This window comes from Octodon degus, unplaced genomic scaffold (assembly GCF_000260255.1).
Source record: "Octodon degus isolate 3935 unplaced genomic scaffold, OctDeg1.0 scaffold00292, whole genome shotgun sequence".
Taxonomy (NCBI): Eukaryota; Metazoa; Chordata; class Mammalia; order Rodentia; family Octodontidae; genus Octodon; species Octodon degus.
In genome coordinates this window covers 105521-119916 of record NW_004524868.1, presented here as the reverse complement: position 1 = coordinate 119916, position 14396 = coordinate 105521, and the positions used below count along the sequence as shown (strand labels likewise).

Genomic DNA, 14396 nt, shown 5'->3' with positions numbered 1-14396 from the left:
TCTCTTAATGAATAGAATGATTTTTTCTAATGGTGTTTGTAATTAGGATCACAAGTCTGCACCTTGTACAGCAATTAACCACTGGGAGGAATGTATGCAGTGTATTATTTGTTGAAACTGTACTTTCTATTTGATTTGAAACTGTCTCATTGCTATATGTTTATCAATAAAACTTTGAAAAGAAAAAAAAATTTAAAAAAAGAAATAAAGCCACGCTGTTATGTTGTTTTGTGGGGGACTTAGTTTAACAATTTCTGACATAACCAGTCAAGCGGAAAACCCAATAGTATTATGGGCAACTGGACTCTTTTAGAATATTTTGCCGTGTTTACACATCTATAATATTCAAATAACGGAACTTAACCAAAAAAGTGTATACGTACGATTGTATCTGTTTATTCAAAGTGGTTTTGATAGATATATAGTTACATTCTCTTCATTAATAGAATGATTCTTGTACAGCAACTAACCACTAGGAAGAATGTATTCAGTGTGTTAATTATTGAAACTGTCCTACCCATTTGATTTGCAACTGTCTCATTTCTATTTGTTTATCTATAAAATTATGGGGAAAAATTATTTTTAAAAAAAGAATATATGGAGTGTGTTAGCTATTGAAACTGTCCTACCGATTTGATTTGAAACTGTCTCATTGCTATCTGTTTATCAATAAAATTATGAAAGAAATAAAATAAAATGAGATCAAATATAAAAAGTCCCCGTGTTTCTTTTTGAAGACTTAAAGATATACAACCCAACTTAAATTTTTAAGACATTTCAGCAGATGATGAAAATAGATGTCTTATCATGACTTAACAGCTTTCTTCAGTAAATACTGGCATTGTATCAATTCTTCTTCTAGAAAGACAACATTCTAGAGGAATACTTTGAGGATGATCCTTAATTAATCTCTATTTACAGATTTGTTTCTAATGGTTTTCATATTGCACGATTTCCAGCTAATGTGCAATAGTTACATTGGTAAGATGCTTTTAATTTATCAAGCATGCTTACAAATTATTCTTATACATACAGTAAGACCTTTTTTCACATTAGAATCTGGAAAATAGTATGACATCTTTCATAAAGGCAGTTAACTCTCTTTGCTTACACAAAACACAGAACACCTAAAGGTAAAATAGCAAAGATTTTTATTTTCACAGGCTAAAGCTTTTTGGCCCACAATTGGTTCACACCCAGACTGGGGGGTACATGGCAGATGGCAACAAACCATAGCAGGGAACGGCAGAAAGGAAATGAGACCAATGTTTGGACATGAGCTTCTCTCCACTTTCTACTGTTGTCAATCCACTGGGATGAGGGCAGTGCCAATCCTGTCCGTGGAAAGATCCTACAATCGAACATACCCTAACCATAGCACCCTTAAGCCTAGCAGTGTACTTTCCTACTCAGCCACCTTGGGAAAAGCACCCACCTTTGGGTAACATCTAGAAACTATCTCTAACAAAGCTTGCCAAAAGAAGGAAAGGAAATATAATTCCATCCCATAGTGTAAAATGGTGTCTATTCTGAACACAGAATCATTACAATTAAATAAAACTGATGGGTTCACCCATGCACCTCAGTACACACAAACACTTAACTCCATGAACATTTACACATGATATGAGATAGGAAGAATATGAAATATGAGACCATGTGAGACAAAAAGACTAGTTCTATGAGGTCAATACAGGACCGAGGTGGTGTTCTAAGCAATTCACTGCCTTCCATGCTCTGTTCCTTTTTCGTGGGAGTAGTCCATCCCTGCTGAGAGCTTGCGTCTCCTCAGGATATTGCCTAGGATGAGAGTACCAGCATTTCTTAGAAAAGTTTTATTGGCCTGATGTGTGCTAACACTGTCTTGATATTTGTGTAATCATACAAAACACTGAAAGTGAGATTTTATCATGTCTATAATAACAAATGAGAAATGGATCATTTGGATGTATAGGACGGGAACAACAATCTGTCTCTGATATAAAAGAGAAAAGTGTGGTTGTTCAACTAACTGCGAGGTACACAGTGAACATTGGGCAGTAGTTGTCAGAGACTCACTGTTGCATTTCAAAGAAAAAAATATCTAAATAGCAAGAGAAGGGGGGAAATGGAGCAGAGAGTGATCAGAGAAATCAAAGTAATAGAAGGTCTGGGCAGAGTGTTCAAAAGGGCCAAGAAATAGCTTCAGCACCCGCTGGACACCTACACTTTATGCCCAGGAACTGGAAGGACATAGCACAATGTTCTTGCTGTTTTTGAGCTCTAGATCTGGTGAAATGGCCATAGGATATGTTTCAAATATAGGAGAATTTGCAGTTGGGATTTAGCTTAAAGGCAAAGATAAAGGGTTAGGAAAACACATTGCTGCTGATCACCTGTGGCAAATGGAATGTCAGGACAGAAAGCTATCAGTTTACCAAAGTAGGTAGACATAACAAGATATATAGAGACTGAAGTAGGATATCTAATACGTACGTTTGGACCAAACTACTAGGCAAAAGGCATTGCTGTTTACATATCAGCAAGATTTGGGAATGCAGAAGTAGAATGGACAACATCAATTTTGGCCCCAATTTGCTAGGCAAGAAGGTTTCAGTACAATAATGGCATAAGAGCCAGAATAAACTATGGTAAAGAGAGAAGAAGAAGTGAGTGGCTGGCGTAGACATAAAAGAGTGAGCAAGATAAGAGACAGCAGTCTGGGAGACACAGCAAGGGGATGACAACAGTGTAAACCCATTTGTGTGAGGAAATTTGTCAGATGCACAAAGTCTTCAAAAAGTGATAACTGTGGGAACAGTGTCCTCAAGAAATGGGATGAGGAAATGAAACTGAAGGAAGAGTTGGCATTGTGAGATCAACCCTGTTCCACTCACACAGCAGGTTAAGTGTTGTAAATGAATGTCAACCCAGAAAAAGAGTTCACAAAACATGTGAACTGAAGTTGAGGGATTATAGTCAGTGTTTCTATGCCATTGAGTCATTTCTGTACAGAAAAGCCCTGTGTCCTGAGACAGGCTCATATTTATGATCACTGAGGAAGAGGTTTTAGTAATGAAGAGTAGGTTCAAAGAACATTGCCTGAAGTGAACTGCAGGTCTCAGAACTTCCAGAGAGTGACTGTGCCCTCAAAGTCAGCCTTTTTTAAATAATATCCTGAAACAAAAATTGAAATAGCATATACAGTCTGCCCTCAGAAGTCTGACATGTGTGCTTCTAAAATGTGTAAGATTTGGGGAAAAATTACATCCTTTATGAGTGGTTAGGATTCTTAGTGAAAATGTGCAAAGGGACTATGACAAGGTCCATCCCATTTTAAATGTGGTTTGTTACACAGGCATTGATTTTAGGAAATTGCTACAGTTCTAAACTCCTGGAATTATCATTCTTTTCTGCACAGCAGCATTTGAGTGAGATTTCACTCCAATAAAAAGTACCACAATATATTAGTAATGAGCCAAGAAGACAAAATGTACTCACTATGACTTGAATGTTACTTTGGACCATGGTTGCTATAAAACCGTCCTACTACAACCAGCTGGGTATGTGGCCTTGCATGTTGGAGCCACTCAATTTGCATTGAATAGCTTTATACCCGCCTGTACCTGTGGCTTTCATGAATATGAAGGTGACAAGTTTACCATATGCCGCCTGAGTTTTCTGAGATTTCTATCATTCCCTTCACCAAAACCAGAAATAAATGGACATGGGCAGCAGAGGTGTCTGATTTCCATCTGTGACTTGACCTCTTGCTTTAGTGAGCAAGATGTCTATATGAACTTCTGTCCTGGTCAGACACCAAATAAACTCATGCTTTATGACCGTTCTTAACAGTCCACTTCAACTTAGCTAACACGACTAAACTGTCCTTTACTCTTTACAGATTTATGTAGAAAGACTTTTAACTTACACTGACATCGACAAACACTGCCTCAGAAACTGGAAAAGCATTGTCTTCGGAGTCATGCTCCTGGCTTGCAAATTTTGGCATGACGAAGCTGTTTCGAATGGAGAGTTCTTTAAAATATTCAAGGAAATTTTGATTAAAGACATGTGAGTTTACAAGGGTTGGTTGAATTTTGTAACCATATTCCAGTTCACTTGCCCCTAAGTGCATGTGTTTTAAGAAATATTTTAACATACTATATTTTATAAAAAATAGAAACAGTTAGAGAAGTTTTATTGTGTATCCGGTTATACTACACAATTTCATATTTCCATCATTACTTGGTAGGTTTTCATGGATTTATTATTGCAATTATATTCCACACAAACTGAAAATATTTCTGGTGATTTTTGCCAAATAATTTATAAGCCTACCACCAGAATAACATAAAACAATGAACAACTTTAGGGCCTTCTAATAACTTCCAGTTCCAAATCCTTCTTTAAAAGCTATTATGTCACGTTTAGAAATATATGCTCGGCTACTGTTGGTCGCAGAATTACCTTTTTGGTGGAGATATAGCTTCAGCCCATCCTGAGTTGCATGTTTGCTTTTTAAAGTTTAACCCCAATTTCTCAACAGAGCATCTATCATTAAAGTAAGCAGGATATGTGAGAACAAATGCTCTGATACCTGTCCTGTGGAAGTGTTGACTGTGTAGAAATAGGTCTGACGGGCTCTGATTTCACATGTTTTGAGTATTCAGGAGCAGTTGAGTAGTGATGTGGCAGAGGATTGCTCTAGTCATTTCTTTTCTAGTGCATGCTACTGGAGTATGTGTGTGTGTGTGTGTGTGTGTGTGTGTGTGTGTGTGTGTGTGTTCTCTTCTAGTGAAGGAAAGCGGATCTTGGATTATCTTGGCAGAGAAAAATGAATGTGTGAATCCAGTCCTCTACCTAAAGGGGATTCAGTCTACTCAAAATTGCTTTCTCTGATGTTTCTGAATTTCACAGTTTAAAATGAGTATCTAGTCTGTCACCACAGTAATATGGTGGCCTTTGGCATAGACTCACATACTTGGATAGTGAAGTGATTTTCATTGCTATACAGTAACAGTTATCATCATTCCTTGTTGACTTCCGGTAAATGATTGTTCCTGGAAGAGTTTGTCCACTCACAGAGTTCTGTGTCTTTCATTTTTGTCCCTGTTCTTCTGAAAGTCTCTCCCATAATGAGATACTGAAGATGTCTGCAAGTTCTTCTGTGTTAACAAAAGGCATACCTGACTTCTTTTGTGTGTTCACTGTATATGTTCATGAATGTCTGTAGAGTGGGAGTCACACAGAGGCTTTGGTGGACTCTAGAAAAAGGAACCATGAGCAATCAACAAGCAGGGATTAGCAATCATACTTTTCCCCTCTATCCAAGTGCAAAAGAAAAGGGATTCTGAAAAGTCTTCAAGTAGATGTAGTGTGGCAACAAGTGTTTCCTTACAGTTGGACAGGCTTCCAATGTCACAAAAATGAATTTATAGCAATCCTGCAAGCTCCAAGTGACATTTTGGAAGACAGCCCACTTGAATACAATTGTAATTTATGTGTTTTTCTGTATTTTTCCTCATCAAAAATCAATTAGAAATGCATTACCTGAATATTCTTCAGTTTACTCTTAATGTGTCTGCCAGTGTTTATGCAAAATATTACTTTGACCTTCGCTCTTTGATAAATGACCACCATCTGCACCTTGTGTCTGCACCTCTCACCAAGGAAAGAGCACAGAACTTAGAGGTAAGGCTGTGTTTCGTCTAAGGAGAATTTTCTGTGAGCCACTGGGAAACTGTATCACATAAAGTGGGGATGGGAGAAATACAAAGTGTCCATATATACATTCAAGAGGTCACTAAAACATTCGTGTAAGTCATTTCCAGGTCACTTATCCTTCATAGATCCACATTCTCATTAAAAGACACGTTTTCTTTGACACCACTTGAGCATACTTACATAAAATGATTTGATGAGGCCTCAGCACATAACTTAGTGGTCGAATCAGTGTCTGGGAAAGCACAATGGGCTGGCTTCCATCTGCAGTACCACATGCTATGCCACCCCCAAACCCTGTGTGCACCATGAAGGCCACTGGAACAAGGCGTGGTGATGCACTCCTGTAACCCCAGCACTGGGGAGGTTGAGACAGGAGGATCACTGGGAGTCTCAGCTGCATAGACACACTCTGCTCCTAATGAAGAAATATAAGATACTAAAATGTTTTTATCTGATGATAATCATTTCCCTTTGAACCTTTACTTTTCTCCAATGAGGTCTTTAAGTCTCCAATATCATGATTTACTCCTTGTAGCTCCTAGAGGTTTTTTTTTCCTTACCGTGCATTGAAATACAACTCACTAAACTATTTGTGTTCAATTTCGAAATTCATGTCAGAGATCAGCTGTCTCAATTGAAACTCACGAGTTCCTGATATTTTTGTGCCTAACATGTGAGACCTACATTTAGAATTTGTGTTGGGCTTGTGTTTCACATGTGATACCTGGAGGCTGGGGAGATGGCTCAGTACAATAAGCACTGTTTGGCAAGGCCCTAAGGTCAATCTCAAGTTCCAAAAGAAACAAAACAAAACAAAAAATACGGTAAGTGGGGAGAAGTTAGGTTTTCAAAGGAAGCAACTGCTTACATGGGGCAAGATAACAACATTTTTGCTGCGTGTACACCAAATATTTTTCACCTGCTCTAGATGAATATACTCAAATATCACCCCCTGCAGGGCCTCGGCTGCACAGTAAGTTCCCAAATTACAAATCCATTTGTGGAAATCTTTCACAGATAGAATGGAGCTCCTTTTTTTCATGCTTTACATTGTGGATTCCTATCTTAGGTCAAATACTCATTTGCGAGGACTTACAAGTGTATCTAACTTAGGAGGAACTGAACAAAATTCATTAAGTAGTCTGGGCTTTACTGAATTTGATTATTTTAGTGTCTCTCCTCTAAATCACATGCATTTCAAGGGCATGATTTGATGCTTCAGTCAATAAACCTGTCCAGTCCTACAGTAGGGATCAATCTGCCCTCCATGCACGTAGGTTAAAGTTTGGAATAACTAATAAATTTCAGGTGACACTGACATAGCTCAGCCAGTGTTTGATGACTATTTTGCTCCAATATGCTTTCATCAGGTTATTGCCATTGTAATGAATGGTTCCTTAGTAGAAGAAGGTACTCTTAGCAGACTTTGTCACAGAATCCTTGCCATCCATGAAAACTCCACCTGAGTGGAGCCTATCACTGAACTTCCCTTTTCCTATTAATTGAATCAACCACCTAAAAAGAAGTTGTAGAACTGTCAGGAAGTAGGAGCCTCATAACCTGCTAATGCATGCCTCAGAAGGTAAAAGCTGTGTGGTCAGAAAATATTTACAGGAGTTGTAGCATGACTGTATATCAAGCATAGGAATTTTTTCTTTATCTTTGTAGTCTTTTAGAAGTATTCCACCTGCATTCCCTTTCATCTCTTTTGTAGGCTATGTCAACATTTTGTGAAGATGAAGACTTGTGCAGAGCTGCTATGAAACCATCTGGCAGCAATGGCAATGTCATGGGTATTCGACTGTCAAATGCCATCCTCTCATAAAAGGAGGAAACAGAGAATTTAGCTCAGAATCCCATCATTTACCAAAGCTGAAATGATACCACTTATCTCTTGATTACACAAAAAATTACCACCTTGAACACTTTACCAAAAGGAAACACATTGCACTTAAGTGACTCCTGGACAATGAAGGCTGTACTTCATGAGAAGAGAACTCGATAACACAGCATCACATAATATCATGATGTCCTCATGCACAAAAGGTGAAGAAATAATAACCACCTATCCAGGAGAACAAAATCAACAATTTGAACATTTTTATCAAAAGGAAAGTTTAGGAACTTAAGGAACTCCTGGAAAATGAAAGTGTACCACATGAAACAGAAACTTCTTAAAGCAGCAACACATAATCTTTCTTGATTGAATCTGAGCAGCGCTACAAACACTGCAAAGCAGGAGCACCCCAGTGACACAGACAATGGCATACTTCACAAGCCAAAGTGTGTGAGCTTCATCAGCTTCTGGAAATAAGACTTCAAATTTAAACTCATTTAAAATTTCAAGTTTTAAAAATAGATCATAAACACATCAAAGATAATTTTTTTAAAAAAATTAAAGTTCTAAATCAGTGTAGATTTAAACTCTTAACTCATGGAACTCAAAGACATTGGCCTGTGAAGTAGGCGAATTTCTGTTTCAGGTGGGTAGTCTTGCTTTGCAGGGTTTGTAACTCTGCTCACATCAAGGAAGAAAGGAGTTGTGTTGCTACTTTAAGAATGAGTACTTATACAAATGTTATCCCTCTGCGCATAATGCCTATATGCCATAAGGGTTGTGTCATACCACCATTAATTTACCAGGGAAATCATTTGTTACAGGGTGCAGAGGGTAAAATCCAGAATCTTAGCAATGTCCTGGGCAGTCGCCACCATGAAGCTACCCACCAGCCCCTCTGGTGAATGTTCCCTCATGAGGCTGATATGCAGTATGCTGAAGCACTGGAGAACAAAATCAACAATTTGAATATATTTATGAAAAGGAAAGTTCAGGAAATTAAGGAACTCCTGGAGAATGAAATGTGTACCTCATGAAAGAGAAACTTCTTAAAGCAGGAACACATAGCCTTTCTTGATTGATCTGAGCAGCACTGCAAACATTGCAAAGCAGTAGCAACCCAGTGACAGACATTTACTTACTTCACAGGCCAAAGAGTGTGAGTTTCTTCAGCTTCTGGAAATAAGACTTCAAATTTAAACTCATTTAAAATTTCAATTTTTTAAATTAGATCATAAACACATCAAAGATCTTATTTTTAAAAAAATATTAAAGTTCTAAATGAGTTTATATTTAAACTCTTACTCAAAAAAACCTCATAGAGCTCAGAGGCATTGGCCTGTGAAGTAAGCGAATTTCTGTTTCAGCTTTGTAGTCCTTCTTTGCAGTGTTTGTAACTCTGCTCACATCAAGGAAAAAAGGTTTGTTGCTAATTTAAAAACAAGTGCTCATACAACTGCTATCCCTCTGTGCATACTGCTCTGTATCCCCTTGGGATTTTGTCATACCACCTTTAAATTACCAAGGAAATAGTTTGTTGCAGGGTGCAAAGGGTAAAATCCAGGTTCTTAGCCATGTCCCGGGCAGTCTCCTTCACAGTGCTACCCACCAGGCCCATAAGTGGGAGTGTTCTCTCATGAGGCTGATATGCAGTATGCTGCATCACTGTCAGGTATTGAAGGTTTTTCCTTCATGTGCTATCATTGAGTTGCTAGTCCATATTCTTAATCAGTTTATACCCAAAAGGTGCTGGACAACAACACATGCCATTTGTGTTCTTGGAAAATGCTAGGTACTAGGCCAATGGCATGTGTGTGATCCTAACTGCAAAGCATCAGTTACTGTCTCTCTTATGTTTGTCTTATTGATGCATCTTGTCAGTTCTTAATTGTACTTCTAAAATACTGATGATTTTCCTCTTGGTAAGTTGTTCATATTTCCATAATGAGAACCAATATGGTGGTTCAATGATGATTAAAGTCAGTGGAGTACAAGGTGTTCCAACATTTCTAAGCCGTTTTAAGATGTAGGGTACTGTGCATGTGTCTTCCAGTGTAGTGCAATGAGTATAAAAGCTTCCAATATAACATCTTTGGAATGTCATATGAGCAAAGAATTTTTCTGCTCATATGAAAATAGTACTTTAAAGACACTGATATATAATTTGATCACTTAAAGTTATTGTTTCTACATGTTGTAAAGGAAAATTACTAAGAATAGTGTTCACTGACATGCAATGGAAAGGAATTAGACTCCATTGGAATATTACTGTTTGGCAAATTTCAATTATTAACCATTTATTTTTAATATTTTTTTCTGGTTTCCATTAAGGGGAATAGAAAGGATAACATTATCAAAATATAAAATTGTAAAGTTGACATTTGATATTCACGAAATCAATGTTTCCAGATAATAAATGAAGTGCTTTTAAGTCCTATATTTCCACCACTTTTAAATCTTCAAGGAACAATGCGATTTTTGGAATGTTATGTATTTCAAAGAATTTTTCTCCTCTTATTGAATAGTATTTTCATAACGCTGAACAATAATATTGATCAGTAAAATTTATTTTCTCTAGATGATGTAAAGGAAAATTACTAAGACTAATGTTCATTCACATATAATGAAAAGCAATTAGACTCTATGAGCAGTAAGGGATATGAAAGCTTATTTTAAAATCTATACCACATGTCATCAGGCCTATAGATCTCTATTCTAAGGGGTTCTGCTGCAGTAACTACTTAGATCTATCTTAGGAATGTTACTACATAGCACAAAGTACAAAGTTTAACCTATCTTGGAAGATTTAGAACAATAGCATCTAAATTGAAAAAGTAAATAGCATGAATATTCCTGCCACAATGAAAGGTGTACATTTACTTCTCAAATGTAATGCTAGGAAGCTTTCCTCTAACAACTGCTTCAACTGCTTCTCACGGTGCAATTCTACCCAGACTGTTGAGTGCTGCTGGCTGCAACACTCTTCAAAGAGACTTGAATGAAGAGCAATAGCAATATTGCCATCTCTCCCCTAAAAGGACAACTGGGAAAGAAGACAGAATTTGAAGATGTACATATTGATGGCAGCCTTCCTTTGAAAACATGCCAATCTGTAAAGTCGTTTTTCATGCTTTTGTTAATATTTTGTAAGCTAATAAACTTTTGATTAAAGGAAAGCTAGTATTTTTGTTAAAACTTCTCTATAATCTCATCTCTTCATAATTAAATTATTTTCTATGATACTAGATATATTTCAAGTGTTCTCAAACTGATTCCACAAAAGCTACCCAAAACAAACATCTTCTCTGAAACTTTCATTTACAATGCAACCATAATTTACATTCTCTGTGTGTTTAGGGAGGAAACCATGTGACAAGATAAGATTTCTTAACACAAACCAAACAGAAATGAACAATAGAAGCATAAATTTAGCAGAGGGGTTTGAAGTATGCAGAGAGTAACTGTAAGTAAATGAAAGTGCAAAAAATAAAGACGGAGGTGCAACGCAGAGGGTCACGAAAACAGTTCATACAGTTTTACATTAATGTACTGTTTTCAAGAACATAGTTCATTGCAAATAGACAAAAGATCTGGAAGCTTTCACCAGAACTAGCAGGCTGGGGTTAACGTTCAATGGGAAAAGCACCTGAGTAGTACAGGCAAGGAACTGATATTCATACCAGGTACCAAAATATAAATATAGATATATAGACAATAGATAGACAGAGATATGGAAATATAACTAGCTTGTCAAGTGTAGCAATTTTTAATCTCCATCTAATTTCTGTATGTTTATTTATGTATAATCTTCCAGGACCTACAGTGAAGTGGATGTGACCTTATTGCTCTTAACCTATGTATAATGGTAACCAGTCTGGTTTAATAGGAAGGAAAAACTGTTGTGCAACTATGATTCCCACAAGTTATCAGTTCCTAACAGGTAACTTCATGAATAATCTAAAAATGAATTTTAAAAACCTTGGGATGAGGCACATTATAAGGAATAATTGGAAGAAAAAGTAGGATCATTAAACTTGCTCTTCCCTCTTGGTCTGAACTCTAGCATGTGACATGGACTCTACAATGTGGACATTGGACAATATTACCTAATTAACTGCATTCAAAGTAGGTAAGTTTTCTCATAAACTACGGAACACAGAAATAAAATTGCTGCCAGCGAGTTAAGTGCCACTTAGCTCATGTTTCTCAGTGAAGTAAATGTTACCATTTGAACCCCAAACATCTATGCCTGACTTTCTCCATGTATTGGGGCATAAATCCAGGGCTTCTATACTAAGATACATTACTGTTCTCTCTTTATAATATTAAGATATTTCCCAATTACCAAAGTAAGTTCTCAATAAGCCACTGTGAATTTAAAATTGCAATCCTCTTCCCAAATGAGTCGTGGTATTGCAACTAAACAAAATAAAATGCTTACAATCCAAAATCTAATATTTTATCCAAATTGGAAGCCATATTCAAGGTAACACACTATCATCACCTAGGGGAGGAGGCACTTCAAAAACCTCTATCAACACCACTAATTTATTCCCTTCTGCTTGAATGCTATTTTTTTTTCTCGCAAACATGGCTGGCATGAATTTGACTTTATTTCCATTTTGAATTAGTTTTTTAATTCCATGTTTTCTGAAGATGTCAACCAGGTTTGTGTTTCACATAACTGCAACTGCCTAAAGCAAATGAAACATCTCTAAAGGAAGGAGAGTGAATCTCAAAATAGGTAATAACACTGTAAAAAGCTAATGAACTCTGGATTTAACAGTGATATGCCAACATTGACTTTGATGCAATAAATGAACTGTATTAGACTAAGATTACAACAGAGTGGGTATACAAGAACTATCCTTAATATTGACAACTTTGTTTTAAAACTTTGATAGGATTTTAAATAAACAAATGTACTGCTAAAGTCAATAGGCATCTAATGCCAAGCATACACACACACACACACACACACACACACACACACACAGTAAAACATTTACTTAAAGGCATTTGATTTGGAATCACTCTCCACATTGGTAGCAATGTAATAAGCAAATAATATGAATATCAAATAATTATAGAGATTCCTGAAAATCTAAACCCAAGTTCCATTCCACTCAATTGTCTCTCTTCTGAGTACATTCTCCAAAGAGAGATATCATATTAGAGTGATACATGCATATGCATATATATACGTGTGGAATGCAAAGACTCTAACATCCAGAAAGAGCCTACATAAGTTCAAAAGGTGAACAGATAAAGTAGTTTGATAAATATATAAATTAGATATGGACAGGTAGGTAGATAGAAAGAAGGATGGATGGATTGATAGGCAAAGTGAACTCCTACTCCTCATAGCAAAGAAGGAAAGCATGTCTTTTGCAGGGGAATCCATCGGAATTCACAGTGGATCATAAATAGATGGCAGATGCAGGAAGGGGTAAGCAGAAAAGGTGGTGATGTCAAAGTTGACTGGGTTGCTGATTATCAACCACACTCAGAAACAAAGGCTTTTTGCAACAATGTGCAAGAGGCAGAAGACTAGAGCAAGTGAAGTTTCCTCAAACCAAGAGAGACTGAGGACACTGGCAGAGGAAGACCTGATTATGCATATGGCAGCTTACTCCATCCTAATTGTATCCCTACCATTCAGAATGTAAACTACCTAACACTTCTCTATAATTGGCAAGAATTAGAGAAAATGTAAACGATAAAAGTTGTTCTACAGACCCACTGAGACCTCGACTATATTCACTACTACTTCCTGTGGTCCACATATACACTTCATTCAGGATGTGTACACTTAAATAGGAGACATATGAAAGCACCTTTGTTCCCTCTCTATTCTTTGATCTAGACACTTCTGAGAGATCAATAGCAAGAATTTAGTTCTCATCAGAATCATCAAAGAAAGTCAAGTTACCTGTACAAGGACCAAAGTGCTTGCTCTTGTGTTCCTCAGCCTATTCTGTCTACAGACAATACAGTGTTGCTAACTGGTCAGAAGACAGACAATGTGATTGGGTAAAATTGCACTCAGCTGCACATGCCAGAAAAGAAGGCACCATCATTCAAAGAAGAATGGGACTGAGCTGTCTGCTCTTTCACAATACTACACCCAAATAGTTCGATACAGAGTTGGAGAAGCAGCAGCATTATGAGTTTTACTTATATCCAATATTGACAGTCCCCTGATTGACAGTCCCCTGAAACTGCCCTATAACTCCTACAAACATTAATGGTAACAGCAGTCTTGACTTGAACTCCCATCCCGCTCCATGTGTGGGGGGATTTCACCGTGCCCACTGTACCCTCAATCTGTCCTGGTAGCTTTCCTCACCACTGGATGAAATCAACTGACATGGTCAGTTCAAGGAGAGGTATATTTTGCCTCACATTTCCAATACTTCTGTGAGCAGCCTCAACAGAAATGGTGCAGGCCAGTATCTGAACCAAAGGAAAGATGTCCACATTCTAGTGGACTCAAAACACAGAAGAGATGAACTTGGGAGGGAGTTATGCTCTTCCATTTCATCTTCCCAGGGCTCTAACTGCAAACAAGGACCCATAAACTATTACCAAATCTGCATAGACTTAGAAATTAGTTACCTTCTAAAAGTGCTATGGTTGGGCCCATGAAGGTCTTCGTGTAGAAAGTTGATTCAAAATGTAATATTAGCCAAAACTGATGCCCTGCCCTTCCCTGCCTGCAGCATCTGTACCTCTCTGTACACTAACATTAATGCAATTTTTATGCTTTCCTTTTGTGTCCTGGTAAGAGACACACAAACCACCTCCAGAATAAGCCTGGTATAGCTATCTGCACTTCTACAGTGGATTGCAC

The 14396-nt window shown here is 37.3% G+C and overlaps 1 pseudogene; it reads left to right on the top strand.

Annotated features, from left to right (window-relative positions):
- LOC101581795 overlaps positions 1-7717 on the top strand; it is a 17516-nt pseudogene extending 9799 nt beyond the window's left edge.
- Positions 7718-14396: the final 6679 nt, after the last annotated feature.